We start from the raw sequence: 23,853 nt of genomic DNA, 5'->3' as shown, positions 1-23,853 counted from the left end.
CTCCAAAAAGCTCCCTCGAGTGGCTTTTAGATAGGCTCGTTTCTGTTTGTCTTTGTAATCAAACTACATTAGATTCCATCCAACACCCTGTCTTCTAGTATGATGCTGTGATCCTAGGTGTGACTATTAAAAGTAAAACATAATGCTTAGATCTTGATATTTATAAAAACATGATTAAAAGATATCTTTGCCTCTCTAAAAATAGAGTCTTGACCTCACTGTCTCAGTCAAATTCCACTTCAGCCCATAAGATTTCACTGGACTTCCCCAGATTCATTGACAACTGCAATCAACTATGTTTTTCTTTACTTTTTCTCCTCAGTAAGTAGAACTGAGCATGATCTTGGAGAAAATCAGCATGCATTACTGATCTGTGAACCATTCATCCTTCACGTGCCTCTTTTTCCGTGTATGTGCCTCTTTTTCCTTGTATGTAAAGTGAGGGGAAGAAAGAGGAGGGCTAGATGACACCATTGTAACTCTTGTGTTTCAAGACACTTGTTTCTGCCTTGTCTCAGATTACAGTCATTTCGAAATACAGAAATAGGTATTACAGTCAGAATCCACATTTTAGAGTATATCTGCTGACCCCATGTCTGTGGAAGATACTGAGATGCAGGTACTGAGAATGGGCCTCAAAATTTTTCTCAAGACTGTGCTCCAGGAAGCTATGTTCAACCAAATGAAATTGGCCCTACTTGTCATCTTAGCATAGCAGGTTTCCGTTTATGAAAGAGAATATGCAACTCTCAGCCACCTGAATATGAAGTGGCTTTCCACAGATCTCTTTTCAAAGGGTAGGTAGGAAGAATATCTTGACCTGTTTTCGTTCTCTGTAGCAGTTCCTCTAGCTCCCAACTGTATGACTTTTTGCTTGTTCTCAGAAATATGCTGCTTGTTTTGTAATTGGCAGTAACAATGATTTGTGTGCCAGCTGCTAGCCTAAGAGAGAGTTCCAGAAGAGGGCTACCTAACAGGTGCTGTGGTATTTAGAAGAGGAATGGAACCACTGTCTACCTACAGCTTGTAGGTGTGGAGAACAAAGTATATGTGTGTTGGAGAGATGGTGGGTGGGAAATAAACACCCCTGCCTCTCTCTCCTCTCACCCTTTGATCTTCTGATCTTTTGGTTACTCCCATTTGATGAACCTCAGAGCAAAGGATTATGACTTATCCAGTCCGTAAAGGTCAGTCCCTCTGCCGGCCCCTTCCCCAGATGCACAGAACAAAGTGCAAAATGATAGACAATGGATCCGAATGAAAATATTCACTGTAGAGCTATCTATTTGCAGAACTAGGAATGTAACTAAAAATGATAAAAACCAAAATCATCTTAGGATAACTTTTTAAATAGGCATTAAACTTCTTAAAGGCAAGACCTTTATTTTCATCTCTGACTTAGAGTACTAGGCACATCCAAGATGGACTCATTAGTGCTGTACGTGGAAACTAAGAAAAAAAAAAAGAGAGGGAGCTCAATAAATATTGGCAAATTGGTTAAATGAACAAAACACATGCGAGGGGGAGGAGGGAAATGTGCAATGAGATATTTAGATAGTGCAGAGAGTTGGGAAAAAATTGTTTTTGAGCCTAAGAAACCCTGGAAGCATTTTTTAATTCTCTACTGCATGCTTGCTTTCTTGTGGTTTGCTCTTTCCGCTAAAAAGCAGAATGCATAAAACTTTCTGATTAGTTAAGGGTTATTACTTAGGTTCCAAATAATGTTTCACATATAAATCTAAATTACTACTCTTCCTCCATTCTGCTTCCCATTCTGTTTGGTCAAATCCCTGTGGGAGAGAGTAGCATTCCTGTGGTGGGTAAAATAATTTCTATGGAAATTTTTCAAAATGCAATTTCTCTAAACATGATGTGAAGATATGATTTATTTCTGGATTCAGTCCTTGTGCTTGCATCATCTTCCAATTTATCATCAAGTTCTCTGTGTGCCAGTTCTGTGTTTAAGGATCTGTTCGTATCAGTTGTAATCTAAGAGGGTAAACTTCCACTAGGAGAATTGAAGCAGAAAAGAAGAAAATGTGTCCCAGAAGGTAATGGGTGCACTGAAAAGAAGATGGGACTTTATTCCTGGTCCTAACACTGCTGTAGCAAGTAAAGTGACATTGGAAAGTCCTTAACTTTGCCACTTTTTTGTTTTTTTAGACCGAGTCTCACTCTGTTGCCCAGGCTGGAGTGCAGTGGAGTGATCTGGGCTCACTGCAACCTCCACCTCCTGGGTTTAAGCAATTCTCCTGCCTTAGCCTCCTGGGTAGCTGGGATTTCAGGTGCCTGCCACCATGCCTGGCTAATTTTTGTATTTTTCGTAGAGATGGGGTTTCACCATGTTGGCCAGATTGGTCTCGAAATCCTTATCTCAAGTGATCCACCTGCCTCAGCCTCCCAAAATGCTGGGATTACAGGCATGAGCCACAGGGCCCAGGCAACTTTTGAACCTTTTTGTGCATGTATGTGTCTGAAAAGAACTGAGAATGTTTGAACCACATGCCTCTCAAGGTTCCTTCTAGCCATTAACATGTAAGCTTATGCTCATGTAGGTGTTGCATTTCTAACCCAAAGACTGCCCAATACTTTGGAAATACAGGTTAATAAGTGGAATTATCCTGCTATTTTGACAGAGGATCCCACTGGCACCTCAATGATTCTTTGATTGTTATATCATGAATTTGTGGAAGACCCAGAAACCGTGTCTTGGGTAGTCTAGCGTTGGAGGAATTGAATCAAATTGTGACTAACTTGAAGGAAAAATTTTGTTAGAAAACATTAGATAATAAATTCAAAATAAAGGAGAAATAAAGAGTCTTCTAATATTATTACATGCATCTCTTGGTGGGGATTGGAGGGGGACACAGTTTGGGAGATAGTATTGTGGGAGAGAGCCTGCAGGGAAGAGTAAGATCTGGAAGAAATGGGAAAACCATTTATCACTAAAGCTTGTCAGGCAAAGGCACCAGTACTTGTATTCATTCATACTGTTCACTCACTTAAAAAAAAATCATTTAATGCATTCTTACTGCATGTGCATGAAACTAAAGCACTGAAAAGTTAATTTTTATCATTATCCGAGTACCACATATGATACTTCTTACATATTATCAAATGTATCACCTTTTCTTGGCTCTAGTTTCCTATTTCCCACTCCAAAACCTCAGAGACATGCAATTGGAAAACGACCTTTCTTTCCTCCCTCCCTCACTGCTATCCTGCCCACATGTGTTAACCAGCTCTGATTAACATGGTCGTGTCTAGGATGCTGGCGCTTCATGGAGGATTAAAACGTGGATCCCACCATAGAAAAGCTGAGTATTGCAGGAAGGATTTCTTATAAACTTATGAAATACAACAGGAAAATAGGTGCCATTCTAGAGCATGAGCACGATAGTATGAACTCAAGTGCCCTATTATTATTTTTGTTTTATTTTATTTTTTTTGCGACAGTCTCACTCCGTCGTCCAGGCTGGAGTGCAGTGTTGCAATCTCAGCTCAACGGAACCTCCACCTCCTGGGTTCAAGCGATTCTCCTACCTCAGCCTCCCGAGTAGCTGGGATTATAGGTGCCTGCCACCACGCCTGGCTGATTTTTGCACTTTTAGTAGAGATGAGGTTTCACCATGTTGGGCAGGCTGGTCTCAAACTCTGGGCAGTCTGGTCTCAAACTCCTGACCTCAGGTGATCCACCCGCCTCAGCCTCCCAAAGTACTGGGATTACAGGCATGAGCCACCACGCCCAGCCAAGTTCCCTATTTTTAAAAATATTAGCCACTAGATTATTTAGTATGAGTCCACACAACCACTGACAGTTCTTGGGACCTTTCTCCTGGTCTGCATGCACAACCCCACCACAGGAGTAAGAGATGGGTACACTTATCACTTATGTTGTCACTGCTAGTTATTACCTCAGTAAAAACAAGACTACCATGCCTAGTGCACAGAAGGTCACAGGACTGTGGTTTCTCCTCAAAGAGTGACATTCGTTTAGAACGTAGTCATCCCTCTTATCCCAGAACTGCTTGAGAATTAAGGAGGGAAAGAAAAGAAGAGGGTCTCTAGCTCTGACCTTTACTGTGTTGGGAAGATCCCCATTCTAATCGTGTTGCCACTCCTTTTTTTTAAAGACAATAATAAGGTCTCCTTTTCTAGAACACTCAGCTCATAGGTTTTTAGACCTGTGCAACTGACATTTAACACCATGAGATGGTGGAGTTGGGGGAGTCATGAGACTAGTAACACACAAACAGATTTTCAAGAGCTTCACATTCCATTATTTACTCACCTAGCAAATACTTATTGAGTGTCTATTGTGCCAGGCACTGTGCTAAATACACAGAGCTGAATAGGATACTATCCGTGCTCTTCAAGATCTCAGTTTAATTAGGGAGAAGGCAAACAGCAAACAGAATTTCAAGTCATTGGATGTTGGCTGTGGGTTTGTCAAAAAAGGAAAAAGAATTCAAGAGAAACATCTTTGTATCAGGAAGCCCTTTCTATTTCCTTAGAATCACACTTTATGAGCATTCCTAGCCCCACTGCTTGCTATTCGTATAACCTTGGACAGGCTTCCTAAGAGTTCTGGACCCCAGTGTCCTCATCTGAAGATGGGGGCAAAGAATAAGCTCTCCAAGTTTCCTTACTGCTCTAAAATGAATACTGAGCTCAGTCTTGAAGGAGTGTCTGTATAGAATTTTGAATTGGAAAGAGGAGCAGGGTGCCCTTAGGAGAGAGAACTGCATGAAGAAAGCAAGGATATGCAAATGAATAGGGCCTAAAGAAAAGTGGGAGTAAAGAGAATAAGGTACCAACACATCTCCCTGCTTCTACCTTCACTCCCTTCCATGTATTTTCAATCAGCCATCAGAGTGGTCTATTAAAATGTCTATTAAGTCTATTAAAAGGTCTATTAAGTCAGGTCATGGTCACTCCTTTGCCCAAAACCCTCCAGTGGCTTTCCATGTCATTTGGAAAAAATCCAAAGTTCTCAAAACCTATAAGACCTAAGTGACCTGCATCTCCCATCCCAACCTCTCTTTCTGACCCTTTCCCCATTGCCTTCCCCCTGCTTTGCTCTACTCCAGATGCTGGTCTCCTCACCAATGCTCACCAGTTACCACCTAAAATCTTTTACTTTATTTTCTCCTCCTCTAGAATATAAGCAGCATAGTAGCATGGGCTTTTGTCTGCTTTGTTATGTATCCTCAAAGTTCAGAATGTGCGTGTCTAGTAATGTATTTGTTAAATACATTTTCTTATTTACAGATAAGGAAACTAAGATCAAAGAGAATGCAAATGAAGTCAAACTGCTCTTTAGGAGAGTGTGGACCAGAACGTGCACAGATTTTCTGTGTCTCTTCCCCAAGGGCTTTATGGTAGACAGAATCATGGGCCCTGAAGATGACTATATGGCAGAAGAAACTTTGCAGATGTGATTAAAAATCTTGAGATGAGAATATTATCCTAGTTTATTCCCCAATGTAATCATAGAGGTTTTTCTAACAGAGGAGCAGGAGAGTCAGTCTGAGAAGGAAATGTGATGATGGAAACAGAGGTTGGAAGATGGAAGGGGACCCAGAGCCAAGGAATGCAAGTAGAAAAGAAAAGCCTGGATTCTCCCCTAAAGCCTCCAGATGGAATTCAGCCCTGCCTCCACCTTGATTTCAGGGCTTCTTACCCCAAGAACCGTAAGCTAATACATTTGTTTTTGTTTTTGTTTTCTTTGAGATGGAGTCTTGCTCTGCTGCCCAGACTGGAGTACAGTGGAGCGATCTCAGCTCACTGCAACCTCCGCCTCCTGGGTTCAAGCGATTCTCCTGCCTCAGCCTCCCAAGTAGCTGGGATTACAGGCGCCCACCACACCCAGCTAATTTTTTTGTAGTTTTAGTTGAGATGAGGTTTCGCCATGTGCTGGCCAGGTTGTTCTCGTACTCCAGACCTCAGGTGATCCACCTGCCTCAGCCTCCCAAAGTGCTGGGATTACAGGTCTGAGCCACTGCACTCAGACATATGGGTTGTTTTAAGCCTTCAAGTTTGTGATACCTTGTTGGAGCAGCAATAGGAAACTAATACAACTTCAATTCACTGCATCTTCAAAGAAAAATGCTGGGCAGGTAAGGTGGGGACAGTTTGTTGATTCATTATTTAATAACTAGCTATTGAGCACCCCTCCCCACTTTTTTGGTGGAACACTGTGTGTAGTAATATGACGTAAAGAACACAATTTGTGCTCTCAGAAGCTTACTAGCTAGCAGCTACAGCTATGGCTAGGGAATGGCTAGCCTTGAATTCAACGGGGTAGGATTTGCACCTAACTTGAGACCAATGCTTAGACTTCTAGATGCAAAAACTGGGAGCCTCCTTCCAGGATTTGATCTCAACACAGACAAGAGTGTTTGTTCACTCATTTATTAATTGACTCAACCAACATTTACTGTATACATTGATATATCTGTTTTAGCAAAGAAAACAGGGAGGATATGAAAGGGGAACTTTCACATCTTAATGTAAATTTTTTTAAAAAAGCAGTAGGATTAAGTGTCTGTGTGTGCTTTAATTTGAAGATTTCTAGTATTTTTTCATGTTTTAATTAATTATTTTTGAGGCAGGGTCTCACTGTCTCACCCAGGCTAGAGTGCACAGGTAAAATCATAGCTCACTGTAGCCTCAACCTCCTGGCCTCAAGTCGTCCTGCCACCTAAGCCTCCCAAATAGCTATGACTACAGGCATGTGCCACCACACCCAGTCAGTTTATTTTATTTTATTTTATTATTTTAGAAAAGGGTTCTCCCTGTGTTTCCCAGGCTGATCATATCTCTTGGCATCAAGCAGTCCTCCCACCTCAGCCTCCAAAGTGCTGGGATTACAGGTGTGTGCCATGGCACCCAGCCCAGTATTTTTTTTTTTTTAATTAAAAAATGGTGGCTCACACCTGTAATCCCAGCACTTTGGGAGGCCAAGGTGGGCAGATCACAAGGTCAGGAGTTTGAGACCAGCCTGGCCAACATGGTGATACCCCATCTCTACCAAAATACAAAAAATAAATCAGCCAGGCATGGTGGCATGCACCTGTAAATCCCAGCTACTCCAGAGGCTGAGGCAGGAGAATTGCTTAAACCCTAGGGGCAGAGGTTGCATGAGCCAAGATCATGCCACTGCACTCCAGCCTGGGCGACAGAGCAAGACTCCTTCTCAGGAAAAAGAAAAAGGAAACATTTTCTGAAAGTTAGTCTGAGCCAGGTAGTATGAAAGACACTGAAGATAAAAGAGCAGCCTTGAACTCTGGACACTTACAGCTTAATAGGAGTGACAAGTGAAGAGGAGATTGCCCCACCCGAAGCTGTTGTGACTAGAGAGAGAAACAAGGTTTCTGTGGAGGCCCAGAGGGGTCCTCCAACCCTGCTTGGAGGACAGTACTGGGGTAGAGAGGGTCAAGTAGAGATTCCCAAAAGTAACATCTCAATTGAGCGGTCTGATCCTTAGCAAGCCTCGGGCGCTTTGGCCTTGCCTACGCTGGCCTTGGTTGTTTTGCTAACCAGAGCCAGCTGTGTTGTGGGTGTCTTTTCCTCTCTCCTGGTGTCCCCGCCTGGACCCTTCACTCTTTGCCTCCCATGCCCTGGCATGACACAGGCATTTTCAGACCCTTTCCCAAGATTCTGTTTACAGCCAGCATCCTGTGCATCTCGTGAGGAGTCATAAGCCCATGATGAGATAAGAGGAGGAACTTAGAGGAAAACATGATGAACATGGACAAAGCCAAGGGGGTAAAATATGCATGTTTTCATTTGCTTTTCCCAAACAGGATGCTTTCACACCACTGTCTATAATCCAAACAGTATGTTTTTCCTTAACATACTGTGAAGATGTGAAGCCACATGAGAAATGTTCTCCCAAGATGGAGTTAGTGTCCCTCCTGGAGCTCCCTCAGCACCCTGTGCTCCCACATTTCAAAGGATCACTCACACCCTAGCCCATTTCCTCACTCTCTAATGTTCTCCACGGACCCCTAAGATCCTTCTAGACCCATGAGCAGCCTTGCTTGAGGTTGTATGGCATATACCCTGTGCACAGTGAATGCTCAGTAAATAACTGCTCCATTGAACTGAATAGAATAAAACAGCACAGATACTAGTTTGGTCAAATTTTAAAACATCAGAAGTTTAACTTTCATTTTGGAAGGTGGGGATGTGATTAAAATTCAATTTTAATCGATTATTTCTCAGAAAACATAAAAATGTTCCTACAATTCTCAAATAAATATTTACCAATTACATTTTCAACCTGATTTGACACTCTGAGGAGGAGGGAAGGTTGAGTACATCATAAAAACTTCAGTTTACCTCTAACTTGTCGTTGTGTGTGAAGAAGGAGCACAGGATATAGAAGAGGGAAAAATGCTTTGAAAACTCTAAAGTGGGTTGCAAATGTTATTTGGTTTTCACACAACGGACACAGAAACCACCCGTGCATTCAGGCACTTGCAGACTGAAGCAAACAGCTGTATTTGGATGAGGCAGAGGAATGGTGGGAGGAACTGTTTCTCGTTACACAGAGCATTCAGTTGTTCTGGGCTTTGCCAGAACACAGATGGTTTTCCTTGCTGGAATTGGTCAGGGAGGGCAGGGGAAGTGCCCAGGCTTTGCTTTCCCATAATCGACAGTACAGAGTTTTAAGAAATATTTGAACAGTAGCACTGTTCTGGTACCTACTTGGGAAAGCCAATTCTTGATTTTAAAAAATCAAATCAAAACAGTGACAGTGACACATTCTGCTTCCATTTCATACCATTCCTGACTTCTTAGAAGCAGTTGATGCTAGTGGTCTTCTCTGGCAGGGATTGCTAGCCCTGGCTTTGCAGCAGCCCATGGAGCCACCAGTTCTCCAGGGGAATTGCAAAATACTGCTAAATATTCTAAAAATGAAATTAAATATTCATTTTGTTGTAATTTACGTGCGCCATCCAATACTTTTAGAAGATGTCAGTACCGTGGAATGACATGACCAGCAGTAATATGTTGCAACTCTGAGATAGAGCTAGAAATTCTCAGAATCAGAAGCTGATAGTCCTGCAGTCCAATGCCATGTGATTTTCACTGTGGCCAGCTGTACAAGACTTAGCCTGTATTTCACTCTGTGAAACTGTAAAACATTTTGTAAGTCTAAGATGGTAATATATTCTTTCATAAAACGTCAATCTACTGAGTTCTAATCATTCTTTTCTTTCTCAAATAAATAGTAGTCAAATCTTTCCCAAAAACTAAGTAACTAAGCATTCACATTTTACAACTGTAATGTAATTTTGGTATGAGAAAACTATTTCCTGGTCTCCAGGATCTAGAAAGTAAACATGTAACAAACAATTAGGAATGTGGTATCGGGTAGTCAAATGTTCTACGCATCTCCAGCCTAAGCTCTCCACTTCAGATTTCTTGCTCTTTTCCTTTTTGCTTAAGCATATCTTGGTATGTTGCCTGGGAGTTTACGTGTGTTACCACAACAGGACAAAGAATTATGTAATATAAAGCCCAACTTGGTTTTCTTTTCCCTACCAACTGTACTATAACTTAGACAAAATTCAACCATTTTCTTTCATTATGCACAGTGGCTATTAAAAAGAAAGGATGTAGAAAAAAATTTTTCAGGAAACAGTGGGAAACTAATGCATCATGATCTGCTTAACAGGGGACTGTAAATAGAAGTCAAGTCCAGACCATGGAAATTGCTTTTTTAAAATATATTTTTTTCAATTTTAAAAGTAATACATTCACATGGTTTAAAAAAAACCCTCAAACTAAAGAAGAATACAAAATAAAAAGTAAAAGTTCTGCCCTCCAACCCACTACCCCAACTCCTGAATCCCACTGCCAAGAGAAACAGTCATTTGTTGTGCATCTTTCTAGGAGAATTCTATGCATGTTACAGAGATGTCACAAATACCCACATGCTTTCTTACAAGCTCTGTGACTTGATTTTTCTCCTTACTGTGCTTTGAACATCTTTACATATTAGTAAACATATACACCTCAGTTAAAAAAATCAATAGCTGGGTGTAATGGTGCATACCTATAGTCCCAGCTATTTGGGAGGCAGACAAGCAGGAAGATCCCCTGAGCCCAGGAATTCTAATCTACCCTGGGCATCTTGGCAAGACCCTGTCTCTTAAGAAAAAAATCAAAAGCTTTATAGTATTCTGTTGAGTAAGAGTATTATTATTTGTTTATACAACCTCTTTTTGATGGACATTTGGCTTGTGTTTAGATAGTTACTAATGCAAACAATGCTTCCAGTGAACTTTTGTAAATATATATTTGTATATATAAGAGAATAAATCTTATACCTGCAGAGTAAATTTCTGAAAGTGAATCACTAATTCTGAGATTATGTGCATCTCCAGAAATGTTAACAAACATATACACCCAGCAACAGTGCAAGACAGTGTATTTCCCAACTGCTCCCTCACTGAGATTTTTTTAAAAACATATAAACACTATTATAAGTTACCTCTGGAGTTAAAGAATAACTTTTGCTCTTTACTTTCATAGACGTCTGTACTATGTAAACTTGATATAGTGAGGATGTTTTCTTTTGTGATTAAAAGAGATTAAAGAGATTCAGAACACTTGTTTGTAACTGGTTTTGGAATGAAATTTCACTTGGAAAATAAACACCTAGAATATGAGACTGTTCATCAATAGAAAACCATTGTAGGGAGCAGTTACAGGTAAAGCTCTGTTTAATAAGGGTAAGCTGATGGCAGGGAAAGGAATAGACCTTAAAGAGAACTCACCTGTGAGAACTGGAGAAGGTAACCCTGTGGTATCAAAAATAAATCTCTTACAGTGTTAATACCTCCCCATGAAGTCATAATCCCTAGAATGAGAATTTATTTTTCACGATACACCAATAATGCAAGGGACAATGATAAGGAAGTACCGCTTAGTCTTTCTTGTACCCTGAAATGTTTTTCATTTTATGCCCTTCTAGAATAGAGTGTACTCACTTCCTCTCTTCCTCACATAGACTTGAAAATTTAGCGACTTTAGGATGCAACTCCAGGTTGACACATTTTCATTAGTTTAGAAAACCCACGTGTCCCACTCTCAGAATCATTATTATAGTAGAGGAGATATTCAAGGCAAGGATTCTTTGGGAAACAACATCCAGATTCAAGGGAAAACATCTGAGTCACGACAACTTAAAACCCAGCCTGGCCTGCCACAAAAAGTGTTTCTGTAACATTAAGTACCTCATATGCAATTCATGAAAGAAAAAATTATGTCAGTATAACATGAAATTTGTGAAACTCAAACATGATCGTCTAGGCAAGGAGAGCTGAAATAGAAGAAACAAAATTATAGCCTCTAATATGAAAGGAAATACTTTTAGTGTGGCTACTGCTAAGCAGTACTTTGTTCAGCCGTATTTTTTTAAAAATTAAAAAGAAGCACTTGATTGCTGGTGATAGTGCAAACTTGAATAAACCCAATGAAGTGAATTTAACAATACCAGCATTTACTCTTTAAGAACTGAATTGTGTTCCTGTCACATTTATATGTTGACATCTTTACCCCCAGAACCTCAGAATGTGACTGTGTTTGTGGACAGGGCTTTTAAAGAGGTTAACTAAGGTAAAATGAGATCATTTGGGTGGGCCCTAATCCAATATGACTAGTGCCTTTATAGGAAGAGATGAGGACACAGACAATACACAGAGACCATGTGAAGAGAAGACACAGGGAGAAGTTGGTCATCTACAAGCCAATGAGAGAGGCCTGAGAAGAAATCCACTTTGCTGCCACCTTGATCTTGGAATTCTAGCCTCCAAAACTGTGAAAAAATACATTTCAATTGTTTAAGCCACACAGTCTGTGGTATTTTATGGCAGCCCTAGCAGATTCAGACACTCATGGACACATAACTTCAGAAACATACTTCCACAAAAACAAATGCTTGTGATCCCAGCACTTTGTGAGTCTGAGGCGGGTGGATCACCTGAGGTCAGAGGTTTGAGACCAGCCACACCAATATGATGAAACTTCATCTCTACTAAAAATACAAAAATTAGCTGGGTGTGGTGGCGGGCACCTGTAGTTCCAGCTACTCGGGAAGCTGAGACAGGAGAATTGCTTGGACCTGGGAGGCAGAGGTTGCAGTGAGCCGAGATTGCTCCACTGCACTTCAGCCCGGGTGACAGAGCAAGACTCCATCTCAAAAAAGTAATATATATATACACACACACATATACATACATACACACACACACATAGATACACATATATATACAATTAAAATTATTCACAACAAAGGAACAAAAATGGAAACAAACTAATACCCTGCCATAGGAGAATGGTGAACTATGATATATTCACACAGTGGAGTATGATGCACCCACAAAAAAACTGAGGAAAGCTGGCTGGGCATGGTGGCACACCAGCATTTTAGGAGGCTGAGGAGGGAGGATGACTTGAGCTCAGGAGTTCGAGACCAGCCTGGCCAACATGGCAAAACCCCATCTCTACTAAAAATACCAAAGTTAGCCGGGTGGTGGTGGCGTGAGCCTGTAGTCGCAGCTACTTGGAGGGGGGTGAGGCAGGAGGATGGCTTGAACGTTGGAAGTTGAGACTGCAGTGAACTGAGATGGTCCCACTGTATTCTGGCCTGGGCAACAAAGTGAGCCTCTGTCTCGGAAAAAAAGTACTGTGGAAAGCCTCTGTGTCCCAATATGAAACAATCTCCTGGATATACTCTTGTGGAAAAAAGCAACGTGCCACAGAGTATATGTAGTAAGTTTTATCTATGTCAGAAAGAAGGAGAAATAAAAATATGTGTATGCATTTGCATATTTTTCTAAAAAGTAAACACTGGAAGAATAAACCAAAAAAGCAAATAATGACCCGAGGTGACTGGGGGACGGGGGTAATGAGCTAGATAAGACAGGGAGGGGAGTGTGATATCCCTGAGTATATATTTTTATGCAGTTTGAATTTCTGAGTTGTATGAATGTTTTACAATTTCAAAAATAAATTGAAAAGTTGAAAGAAGCAAACCTTACAATTGAATACATTCAGGAAAAAAAAAAAAACCTAACCACTTGTCAAGTTAATAACATAATGATGCAGGTAAAAAGAATGAACATAACTTTTGAAGACAACAGTCTGAATGGGATCCGTCTATGGACTAAAAGATCTGCAATAAAATCTGAAATAGTAGATTTGTTATTAGGAGTGGTATTAGAGTACTGAAATTATTTTATTTGTATTGCAGGATACAGAAAAAATTGTTTTCAGATACTCGGGAACTTAGGTTTTCCCTGTTTAAGAAGAGGTTTAAATATGGATGGGGAAAAGGTAGGAGGAACTCTGAAACTGGAGGGTACCGTGATGAGCTCTGTACCAGTAGCAGTAAGCACACCTGGAAATGCGATCTTGGTTTCCAGATATCATTCTTCACTAAAGACAACAGGACTTTTTGGGCAAATGGCTAATTCTGAGTTTGGAGAAAGGAAACCACAAGACAACCCTGGAATATTTAGTGCCAGAAATCAAGGGAGTGCTCAAAGACTGGAAAAGACACGTCTAGGTAGGATGTGGTGGCTCACGCCTGTAATCCCAGCACTTTGTGAGGCTGAGATGGGCAGATCGCTTGACTCCTGGAGTTCAAGACCAGCCTGGACAACATGGCAAGACTCCATCTCTACAAAAAATACAAAATATTAGCCAGGCATTGTAGTGTGTGCCTTTAGTCACAGCTACTGGGGAAGCTGAGGTGAGAGGATGGCTTGAGCCTAGGAGCTGGAGGTTGCAGTGAGCCAAGATCATGCCACTGCACTCCAGTGAGGATGACAGATCCCAGACTCTGTCTCAAAAAAAAAAAAAAAAAAAAAAAGATGTCTAAAGAACACAGGAACAGAATTGATGGGGCTCCCAGTGGCCACATTTGAGACAGTTTGAGAATCTCAAAGAATAGCATATAACACATTAACTATAATATGTGATTATTTATTATATATAATGATAATATAATTGGAAATAACACATTGAATTTTTAAAAATCCATGTCCATAGTGACACTAAAGAAAAGACAGGAGGAGGGAAGAAAATTCTTCTTTACTAAAGAATGCCAACTAATATATGTAGAAGGATGATAAATTTACAGATTTACCATTTTGCAACGTTTATGCAATAACTGATTCAGGTAAAAATAATCAATGACAAATTGCTAATAGAGAGCAAAATATTATTCATATATCTCAAAGTGTTACATCACAGATTGCTGTCGATTACAAATGGAAAAGGCATCTTCCAAATGGAGACATTCAGCAGATGCCACCTAATTAAATGATTAACACTTAGCATTACCAATGGGACAAACTGATGTTAGGTGTATCGGCTGGGATGTAATGACAAGTGTATGACATCACTTATGTAGTATACTTGCTGAAATATTTAACCTGTATCCAAACAGCAATAACCAATCAGACAAATCCAGATTGTAAAGCACTCTTTAAGACTGTGGATATGGGCTTTTGAAAAATGTTCGTGTCATAAAATGAGTAAAGGTTGGAAGGAGGGAACTGTTCTATATTATAAGAGATAAACCTGAAAACTAAATTCGTACGTAACCCTGGATTTGATCTTGGGTTGAAATAAATAGCAAGAAAAGAATACTACTGAGTCAATTAAGGGAATTTGAATATAGACTGTATATTAGGTAAGGTTACGGTGTCAACTTTAACTTTATTGGCTATAACAATAACATGAATAAATACAATAATCAATTTTTCAGATATATGCTGAAGTACTTAGGGTTGAAATGTTATATTTGTAACTTAAATGACTCAGCAAACAAACACTTCTTAAAGTTTTGTAATTGTAGGTTTTACATTTAGATGTATAATCCAAATTGAGTTATTTTGTGTTATATGGTGTGAGTTATGGATTAAAGTTCACTCTTTTGGCCTATGAATATACAATTGTTCCAGAACCATTTATTGGAAAACTCTCCTTTGTCTATTTAATTGCCTTTGCTCCTTTGTTAAAAATCGGTTGACTCTCTATTCTGTTCCATATATCTATTTCTCTTTCTGACATCAATACCACAGTGTCTTGATTGTTATAACTTTATAATATCTTGAAGTCAGGTAGTGTAAGTTCCAACTTTGTTCTACTTTTTCAAAGTGTGTTGAGTATTTCAGTGCCTTTCCATTGTCATATAAATTTTAGAATCACCTTGTCAATTTCTCCAAAAAATTCCTATATAGATTTTTACTGGGTATGCCTTGAATCCATAGATCAATCTGGGGAGTACTGTTTACATCTTAACAATACAGAATCTTGCTATTCATTAATGCAATGTGTCACTTCATTTACTCAGATTTTCTTTAATTTTTCTCGGCAATATTTTGTAGTTTGCAGTAACCAAATATTAAACATCTATTGTCAAGTTTATCCCTGTTTCATACTTTTTGATGTTATTGTACATTTACAAATTTAATAGTATTTATATTCAATAGCAGCAATTAGAAATTGAAATTTTTTATTTTAATAATTGAAATTTTTGTATTCTAGTAGAGATGAGGTTTCACCATGTTGGCCAGGCTGGTCTTAAACTCCTGACCTCAAGTGATCCACCTGCTTCAGCCTCCCAAAGTGCTGGGATTACAGGCATGAGCCACTGTGCCCAGCCGAGCTCAACTTTTTTAGATTCACGTATGTGTGAGATCATGTGGTATTTGTTTTTCTGTGTCTGGTTTATTTCACTTAACATAATATCCTCTAGGTTCATCTACATTGCAGCAAATGACAGGATTTCCTTCTTTTTAAAGAGTGTATACTATTCCATTGCATATGTGTACTCCATTTTCTTTATTTATTCATCTGTTTATGAACAGTTAAGTTGGTTTCATAGCTTGGTTATTGTGAATAATGCTGTAGTGAACATGGGAGTGCAAATATCTCTTCACCATTCTGATTTCATATCCTTTGGATATATAGTCAGTGGTACGATTGCTGGCTCATGTGGTAGTTTTGTTTTTAATTTTGTGAGGGACCTCCATAGTAGGTTTTTATTGGTTTTTTGTTTGTTTGTTTGTTTGTTTGCATTTGCAAGATTTGATAGAGTGAAAACAGAGCTCTCATAAAATGGGAGGGGACCCAAAGGGGGTTGCCATTGCTGGCTTGAATGCCTGGGTTTATATCCCGATCATTGTCCCTCCGCCTGTGCTCTCAGGCGATAGATGACTGGCTATTTCTTTCCCTCCTGTTTTTGCCTAATTAGCATTTTAGTGAGCTCTCTTTACTACCTGACTGGTCGAGTGTGAGCTAAGTTGCAAGCCCCATGTTTAAACGTGGATGCGGTCACCTTTCCAGCTAGGTTTAGGGATTCTTAGCCTAGGAAATTCAGCTAGTCCTGTCTCTCAGTCCCCACTCTCAACAGGAAAACCCAAGCGCTGTTGGGGAAGTTGGCCAATGACCGCTCTAACTGCTCCCTGCTGAACTGGGGCGTAGTAGGGGTCATGCAGTTGAGATTTCCTTGGGAGGCGTGCCTTTGATGTCATCAACATCAGAGCATGGGCTAGCAAGCTGGTCCAGGGGTCCGTGGTAGAGCTTAGTCATGGACTGCATCTGGGGCTCCGTTTGAAGAACCATTTGAAGTTTTACAGCTTCGATTCTGGAATAGACAAACTTAACAAGGAGGTTAAAGATACAGGGATTGAAATGTATGGCCTGAAGTGCAGGGTATTATTTCTTTGGCACACTTCACAGGCTCTGTCTATCTGCTTCATAGTTTTGAAAAGGCCTGGTCCAGTAAATACTAATTTGGCCATCTGCTGAGTGCTATCAATGCCTAAGTGAAAGGTTTGGTGAAGGGTTTTAAGCAGTTTCCATTGGTTAGCTGCAGGCAAAAGTATTTTTCCTTCTTTGGTGGCTAGCCATCCTAAGGGGAGGAAACTATGTCCTCGTGAGGTTCCCCATTCTATTTCTCCTGCTGAGTACTGGGGCTTGGTTTCCTGGAGGGGATTACCCCACACTAGGGGTCCTTCTATAAGCATTTCTAATGGAGGGTCCTGCCTTGTGGCTTTTTTGGCTTCAATATCCACTTGGCAGTTCCTTTCTATTTTCCTTTCCTTTCCTTTCTGATGACCCCGGCAGTGTAAGACTGCCACCTCTTTAAGTTTCTATACAGCCAGTAATAATCTCCTAATGGCTTCCTATGTTTGATAGGTGTTCCCTCCGAAGTTAGGAATTCCCTTTCTCTCCATATTGCTGCGTGGGCATGGAGGACTAGGTAAGCATACTTGGAGTCTGTATATATATTTACCCTTTTTCCTTCTCCTAATTCTAGTGCCCGAGTGAGGGCTATTAGTTCTGCCAGCTGAGCGCTAGTCCCTGAAGTGAGGGGATTACTTTCAAGTATTCCATTATCACCGACCACTGCAAAGCCCACTTTTGGAAGTCCTTTTTCTACAAAGGAACTTCCATCAGTATACAAGTTGAGGTCAGGATCAGTCAAGGGAATCTCTAGAAGGTCCCCTCAAGCGGCATAAGTTGAGCAATCACCTGTTGACAGTTATGTTCTATCTTTTCTTCATTGTCTGGAAGAAATGTGACTGAGTTAAGAGTTGCACAAGTGCGCAGTCGCACCACTGGCCCTTCAAGTAACAGAACCTGATATTTAAGCAAATGGTTGTCTGACAGCCACAAGTCTCCTTTAGCAGTGAGTATGCCATTTACATCATGAGATGCCCACACAGTAAGATCTCTTCCCTGTATTATTTTAATTGCTTCAGATACTAAAACTGCTACTGCCACCACTACCTGTAAACAATAAGGCCAACCCTTTGCCACTATGTCAATTTCCTTACTCAGGCATGCCACGGGTTGCAAGCTGGTTCCTCGTACCTGTGTAAGGACTCCTAGAGCTATTCCTGTTTTTTTCTGTGACATATAAAGAAAAATCTTGCCCCGTTGGCAAGCTTAACACTGGAGCTTAGGTTAGGGCCTTCTTTAGGGCCTGGAAAGCGGCTTCTGCTTCAGGTGTCCATCTTACTAAATGGGTATTGACTTTCTGAGTTTCCTTAATTAGTGTATATAATGGCCTGGTTATTTTGCTGTACCTGGGAGTCCATATTTGGCAGAAGCCTGTTATGCCAAGTAACCCTCTTAGTTGCTTTAGGGTTTTGGGATAGGCTGGATACGTTCCTCACTGAGGGCCCTGGTGCCTTTGGATAATTTTAGCTCTAAGTATTTAACCTGCTGTGAGCAGAGCTGAGCCCTTGGTTTGGAAACCTTGTAGCCATGGAAAGGAAATTTGGTGAGGAAATGTAAGAGCACTTGGGTGGCTTAATGGCACAAGGTTCCTGAAAGCGCAGCTAAAAGTAAAGCATCCACTTACCAAAGGACAAGAGTGTCCAGGTATAAGAACTGGCTCAAGTCTTGGGCTAATGCCTGGCCAAATAGATGGGAGCTATCCCTGAACCCTTGGGGTAAAACGGTCCAGATGAGTTGAGAGGTTGGCTTCAAAGGATCTGCAAAGGCAAACAAGAATTGAGAGCCAAGATGTACAAGGATGCAGAAAAAGGCATCCTTAAGGTCCAGAACTGTAAACTACTCTGCTTCCTCTGGTATTTGGGAAAGCAGATAAGGGTTAGGTACAGCTGGGTATAGAGGGACAAGGGCCTCATTGATAATCCTGAGATCTTGCCCTAACCTCCACTGTCTGTTGGGTTTCTGTACTCCTAAAATTGGAGTATTGCAGGGGCTATTGCATGGTTTTACTAGGCCTTGGGCATTTAGGTCCTTAACAATCTTTTGGAGTCCTTGTTGGGCCTCGTATCTAAGGGGGTATTGCCTTTGGTAGGGAAAGGAGGCGGAATCCTTTAGTTTAACTTGAACAGGATGGGCATTCTTTGCTCGTCCATATTGTCCTTCTGTTGCCCAGACTTCAGGATTAATTTTTTCCTCAAGCAGGGGACAACAAATGGGTGTTCCTTCTCCTATGTTCAGGTATATAGTGGCCCCTGCTTTTGCTAGAATGCCTCTCCCTAACAAGAGAGTGGGGCTTTCAGGCATAATTAGAAAAGCATGTGAAAAGAGTAAAGTTCCCTAGTCACAACTTAGTGGCTGGGAGAAGGATCTGACTGTCCTAGTATCCCTCAGATAGTGACAGATCTGGAGGACAGTTGTCCAGGACAGGAGTGTAAGACTGAGAAGGACGGTCAGTGTCCAGGAGACGGTTAACCCCCGGCCCTCAATCATCAAGCATACCTGGGTCTCTGTGGGGGTGATGGCATGGGCTGGCACTTGCCCTGGGCACCCTCAGTCCTGCTGCTGGATCATCTAGTTAGTGGCTTCTGACTCAGAGGACCTTCATCCCCTGGGGCAGTGGGCCTTTCAGTGATTCCCTTGACATAAGGGGCATGGACGAGGGGGTAGCTTATTTCTATTCTGACAATCTTTTTTTAAAAAGTGTCCTTGTAGACCGCACTGGAAGCAAGCCCTATTAGGCATTCGATTTGCCCAGCCTTTCTGTGTTCCAGAGCCTCCAAAGTCCACTTGCCTGAGGGCCATGACTAAAACGTGGCCTTTTTCTTATCTCGTTTGTCCCATTCCGCCTGCTCCTCCTTATATCTATTATAAAAAAACGAGGTTGCAAAGTTCAATAGGGTTTCTAAGTTTTGCTCTGGGCCTAAGGCAGACTTTTGAAGTTTTCTTCTAATGTCTGCAGCTGACTGAGTGATAACTTTATCCTTTAAGATTAGTTGACCTTCAACAGAGTCAGGTGACAGAGAGGTATGCTTCATCAATGCCTCCCTTAGTTTCTCCAGAAAGGCAGTAGGATTTTCTTCCTTTCCCTGTGTTATAGTGGACATGATTGAATAATTTATAGGCTTCTTCCTAGTTTTCCTTAGTCCTTCTAGCATACAAGTTAGTAAATGTCTGCAGCACCAATCTCCATGTATTCTGCATCCCAGTGAGGGTCTACACTGGGCTTTTTGATTCTGTAAGTACTTTAAGGGTTGGCTGAGTGCAAACAGCTCCCACGTTTGAGCAGACCAATTACTAGGCAATTTTCCTAACTCTACTTCCACAAGAGTCTCCCTATCAATTACTTAATACCCATTGGTTTTTTTTTTTTTTTTTTTTTTTTTTCCCCTCAGTCACCCGGAGGAAACATGTATCATCCTATCTTGAAGGTAGTTTCTGCTAGGTCTGGTTGGACCTTTGTATGGTAATGAAGATTTAAATCCCCTGTTAGGAAATCTGCTTGGTTAAGGGAATTTGCTGTGGTTAATGTTAAATCACCTTTTTCTAACAGAATATCCCCATACTTTAAGATTTTTGAGTTTGTAAGCTACCTTTTGGCTTTTTGACTTAGGATAGTTCTGAACTGGTGAGGTGTCCTCACAGTGAGGTTTCCTCTAAAGGTTATTTTTCTACTTTTTTCTGTTAGCAAAGCAGATGCTGCTACAGATTGAATGCATTTGGGCCATCTGCGGGTTCCTGGGTTAAGGATTTTTGATAGGAAGGCTACTGGTTGTCAGTGGCCACAGTGCTTTCAGGCAATGCCCTTGTTTACACTGACAACAGAGTGGTATTGGAGTGTTATAGGGTCACTCAGAAGACCTTCAATTATCAATTATAGGTTTTAAATTTATCCTGGCCTTTAAAGAAATAGGGTACACTGTTTTTTCTTTTCTACTTCTATCTTTCTCTTTCTCTCTTTTTCCTTTCAGATGGATTTTGGAAACACAGTGGAAGGACATTCGCTCGTTGCCACTATAGGAATATGTGCCTCCCTTTTATTTACTCAGTTTCCTTTATCCTGATCTATTATGTTGTTGTAGACCCAGTTCCAGTTGTTACAGTACTGGGTTATCAGTTATAAGGCCCTGGCAAGGGTGGTGGGGAATGGATCCCACAAAACTGCCCATGTCGAGAGCTGTATGCCTAATTTGGGAGGGACACCAGAAACAAGACTCCCTGAGTTCATAGCCCAGGGGCCTAAGGATGCAGCAGAGAGCTTCCTTAGATCCTTTTGGAGATACTAAGACTTGCGAGAGAAAATGAAAGTCTGAAGCATTAGTAGTATCTAGGAGGCAGGGATCTGAGGAAGCAGATCCAGAGGTAAGGAGAATTTTGGGGCTATACTTTCAAGAAAGTCATGGTCAGGACCCAGGAGGTATAGGTCAGAAGGAAAGGTAGGGGTGCACGCATGGGCGACTGTTGAGTAGAGACTTCTGGCTGTGCCATGATCTCAACCGGCTAATGCCGGGAGTTTGGTACCACAGCTTTCTGCCTCTAGTCAGCCCTCAGCTTCCCCAGGGAAATTGAAAGTAGAAGCTGGTTACAGGCAGAACAATCAATGCTCCCAACCCAGAAGGGTCGGGGTGAAAGAAACCAGGCACATTCCTCAGTCCTGGGACCAGTACAAACACCATGTATCTCTCAATTTCCTGGGTCCAGTACAAACAGGCTCAGTACAAACACCATATACCTCTCAATTTCCTGGGCCCAGTACAAACAGGCCCAGTACAAACACGGCCCAGTGCAAATACATTACCATATATCTCAGCTTGGGAAATCTCCGATAAGGACACCACCATTTGTAGTTTTACTGAAAGCACGGGAACCAATAGATAACTGCTAAATGTATAAACTTAATATGTTAACCAATTGTAATGCTGTAACCTAAAGAATTCCCTTGTTCCTTGTTCCTCTGTAACCTTACAAGTCCTGTTTACATCGGGCTATAAAAAGCGAGCGCACGCATTGTTCGTGGCCCTCTTGTATGTTGTGGAACGGAGGGACCAAGTTCGAACTTGCATTAAAGATCCTTGCCGCTTGGCTTTGACTCTGGACTCTGGTGGTCTTCTTCGGGGAATAAACGTCTGGGCATAACATCTGGGGGCTCGTCCGGGATTCCCCAAGCCCACCAGACCCCTGGTCAACGGATCTACCCAGATCGATCTGCCGATAGGTGAGCCGGCATCTCTGTTTGTCTGTCTGAATCCGTTCTGAATCTGAGGCTCTCTGAGTCCGTTCTGAATCTGAACCTCATCTCTGTTTGTCTGTGTCCGTTCTGAATCTGAGGCTCTGTTAGCCTGTCTGAATCCATTCTGAATCTGAGGCTCGCGAGGTCTGAAACTGAAGCTAAAAGCTGGCATAGGTCCTGGCAGACGCGCTATAGGACAGCCAGCGGAGACCGGTGGGAGACGTCCCCTGGCTCTCATCTGATTCTTGTCTGAATTTATTCTGACCCAGATTTCTGAGCGCGCCTGCGACTGACATAACTTGTTCTGACCCAGATTTCTGGAGCGTGCCTGCGACTGACATAACTTGTTGATATTCCGTAACTCACTTTCCCTTGCAGGACCTGTTCCAGGCGCCACTCCAGGTGCTACCGATTCCAGGGAAAAAAAAAAAAAAAAACTCCCTTAAGATGGGTAATACCCAGAGCACTCCCCTATCTCTCCTTACAAGTAATTTCAAGGATGTTAGAGCGAGGGGCCATGATCTTAGTATGGAAATCAGGAAGGAAAAGCTAATTACTCTATGCCACTCCGAATGGCCAGCCTTTGATGTAGGGTGGCCACCCGAGGGGACATTCCGCCTTCCTGTCATCACTAGAGTAAAATCCAAGGTTTTCCTACCAGGGCGTGCTGGCCACCCGGATCATATCCCATATATCCTCATATGGCAGGACCTAGCTGAGAACCCGCCCCCCTGGCTGTCCCCTTTCCAATTAGCCTCTGCACCCTGTAAGGCACTGGTTGCTCGGCCGCTAAAATCCAAGCAACCGACTGCCCTCCCATCCTGTTCTACCTGATAGCAGGGACCCACTGTCCACAGAACCCCCTCCGTACCCCTCCGGGCCTCAGGCCCCAGCCCCCCGGGCTGCGCCGCAGGTAGAAGCAGGCGGACGGGAGGCGGCCAGCGCATCCAAACCCGTTGAAAATGAAAGTAACTCTGAAGGGTCGGCGGGGCGGATGCGAGGGCGCACTTTGCAAATTAGCCCCCCCCAGCCGCCTGACTCCACAGTGGCTCTACCCCTTCGGGAAATAGGGCCCCCAGATGACACGGGAATTCCCAGGCTCCAGTACTGGCCATTCTCCACCAGTGATCTGTATAACTGGAAGACTCAGAGTGCTTGGTTTTCAGATAACCCCAAAGATTTAATGGCCTTACTAGATAGTGTTATGTTTACTCACCAGCCCACTTAGGATGATTGTCAGCAGCTCCTCTGAATCTTGTTCACAACGGAGGAGTGAGAGAGAATACAGGTAGAAGCTAGAAAGCTGGTTCCAGGTGACGACAGTCAACTGACTGCCAACCCTGACCTCATAAATGCGACTTTTCCTCTGACCAGGCCAGCATGGGACCACAACACGGCAGAAGGTAGGGGATGGCTACGCCTTTATCACCAGACTCTAATGGCGGGTCTCCGGGCAGCTGCTCACAAGCCCGCTAATTTGGCTAAGGTATACTCTGTTTTGCAGGGAAAGACAGAAAGCCCAACTAACTACTTAGAAAGATTAATGGAAGCCTTTAGACAGTACACCCCCGTAGACCCAGAGGCTTCTGGAAGTCAGGCAGCTGTTGTAATGTCTTTTGTAAATCAGGCGGCCCCAGACATTAGGAAGAAACTCCAGAAATTAGAAGACTTGGAGGGAAAACGGATTCAGGACCTCCTACAGATAGCCCAGCGGGTTTACAATAATAGAGATACTCCAGAGGAAAAAATGACTAAGGTCCTGGCAGCAGTTGTGCAAAAAGAGCATCTACAGCCAGAGAACACCCAACCTAAGCGGTCCCCCAGACCGGATAATCTGAGCAAAGATCAATGTG

At 42.0% G+C, this 23,853-nt stretch overlaps 1 long non-coding RNA gene across 1 annotated transcript in view; it reads left to right on the top strand.

Moving 5' to 3' along the window:
* Positions 1-23,853, top strand: part of LOC105505273 — an 84,979-nt gene that overhangs the window by 5,393 nt on the left and 55,733 nt on the right. Inside the window, exons 3-4 of the long non-coding RNA XR_001000714.1 lie at positions 914-1,030; positions 5,512-5,693. This is a non-coding gene — a long non-coding RNA (uncharacterized LOC105505273). The remainder of the gene's footprint in view (positions 1-913; positions 1,031-5,511; positions 5,694-23,853) is intronic.

The sequence above is a fragment of the Colobus angolensis genome, unplaced genomic scaffold (genome assembly GCF_000951035.1).
Source record: "Colobus angolensis palliatus isolate OR3802 unplaced genomic scaffold, Cang.pa_1.0 Scaffold124, whole genome shotgun sequence".
NCBI classification, from domain to species: domain Eukaryota; kingdom Metazoa; phylum Chordata; class Mammalia; order Primates; family Cercopithecidae; genus Colobus; species Colobus angolensis.
The sequence above is the reverse complement of the archived record's forward strand: the minus strand, read 5'-3'. Positions and strand labels throughout refer to the sequence as shown.